This window comes from Emiliania huxleyi, assembly GCF_000372725.1.
Source record: "Emiliania huxleyi CCMP1516 unplaced genomic scaffold EMIHUscaffold_859, whole genome shotgun sequence".
Lineage (NCBI taxonomy): Eukaryota > Haptophyta > Isochrysidales > Noelaerhabdaceae > Emiliania > Emiliania huxleyi.
In genome coordinates this window covers 14,465-16,564 of record NW_005195590.1, presented here as the reverse complement: position 1 = coordinate 16,564, position 2,100 = coordinate 14,465, and positions in this window count along the sequence as shown.

The window sequence follows — 2,100 nt, the reverse complement described above, 5'->3', positions numbered from 1 at the left end:
TGCTGGACAAGCTCCTCTTGTAGCTCGATCGGTCACACCGCCATCGCCGTCGGGGAGAGGGGGACGACACTGCTTCGGCAGCGTGCACCTCGATCCTGTACCGTGTTTGTTATGACCCCCCCCGATGAACACACCAGTGAGGGAGGGCGAGACGATCGAGGGGTCCCGTACCACGCGGAATCGGCCCTATCCAGTGCTCAAGTGCTCAAGGAATGGGAGGAGGACAGGGTCCCCACCTGCACGCGAGCCGGGTAGCAGGAGCAGCATGCGCGCCGCCGTCCACCCGTGTGCTGCTGCAGCCCCCCGCCCCGCGCCCGCCCGCCCGCCTCCGCCGCCTCAGCGCGGCGCAGTTTTTTTCTTTTGTGGCGGGGGTGGGCGGGTGCACGGAGCTAAGTGCCTCGCCACCCTCGCAGGAGTCGCTTAGGCGGCTCCCGTGGTGTACCTGTGTTAGTGCCAGTGCGCGCCAGTCCCGTGCCCAGTTTGTAAGATTCTTCGCCGGGCTTGTCGATGACGAGCCAGGCGGTGGCGATTGCGGCGACAAAAGTTCAGTCGCACAGCGGAGAGGCTTCAGCAGCCGCGGGGGCCACGGTGGATGGACGGGGAGAGGACGACGAGACAAGCGATGACTCCGACGGCGGCTTCGACAGCTTCCTTCTCGCAGAGGCGAAGAAGCTGCCGCGCCGGCCGGCGCCGCCGGGCGGTGAGAGACGAGTGCGCGGTTACGTGCTCCGGCTGACGGCCTTGACCGCCCTGTACGCGTATGGACTCGCCTCTGGCAACCAGCTCGCCTGGGTCGCGGCGAGCGTGGCGGTGCTGCCGTGCCTGTACCTGGGCGTGGCGACGGGGAGGGAAATGGAGTATTGGGCATCGGGCCGTAAACTGGACTGAGCGCGCGTTCGTTTAGATAGACATAGAGCGAAAAGACAGCCCGAGAACACTCTGAGCGGCGCCCTCATACGGCTCACATGTACGCACAAGTAACACTGACGCTCGACTGGACACCGGCGCGTCGCGTGCGCGCGGGTGGGTGTTACAAGGATCAAGGTTGGACCTCTCAGGCGCCTCGGGGCAAAATAGCGCAGCGTTAGCTCCAAAAAAACGATATAAGCCTCCGCGCTTACGCCACGCGGGGTCGCGGACAGTGTAGCGGCGCGCCGAACTGAGCTCCGCTTCTCGAGCTCTCCGCGTCACACTCACACACGCTCTCATGTAGCCGATCGTCACGTCTCGACGCCCACGAGAGTGACGTAGCTCGACAGCGGCGCGAGCACGACGCCGAGTCCAATCATCAGCCTACGTGCTGAATACGCCAACCTCAGGGCGGGAAGGCGGTATTGTGTGCAGCGTATTCAGAGCACCGCGTGAATACAACGGAGGAGAATACAGTGCACACAGCGGAATACGGCCGAATACAGCGGAGTACGTGCCCTCTCGAGCGCTGGTTGGGAGACAAGAGTCCGTCTTCCGCTTCTAGGATCATCAGCCCGGCGCCCGCCCGCTTGAGGCGGGTCGGGTCCGCCTGTTCACAGCAGTGGGTGTGAAGAGACGCTGTTCACAACTCTCGCTTGAGGCGGGTCGGGTCCGCCTGTTCACAGCAGTGGGTGTGAAGAGACGCTGTTCACAACTCTCGCTTGAGGCGGGTCGGGTCCGCCTGTTCACAGCAGTGGGTGTGAAGAGACGCTGTTCACAACTCTCGCTTGAGGCGGGTCGGGTCCGCCTGTTCACAGCAGTGGGTGTGAAGAGACGCTGTTCACAACTCTCGCTTGAGGCGGGTCGGGTCCGCCTGTTCACAGCAGTGGGTGTGAAGAGACGCTGTTCACAACTCTCGCTTGAGGCGGGTCGGGTCCGCCTGTTCACAGCAGTGGGTGTGAAGAGACGCTGTTCACAACTCTCGCTTGAGGCGGGTCGGGTCCGCCTGTTCACAGCAGTGGGTGTGAAGAGACGCTGTTCACAACTCTCGCTTGAGGCGGGTCGGGTCCGCCTGTTCACAGCAGTGGGTGTGAAGAGACGCTGTTCACAACTCTCGCTTGAGGCGGGTCGGGTCCGCCTGTCACAGCAATGGGTGTGAAGAGACGCTGTTCACAACTCTCGCTTGGAGGC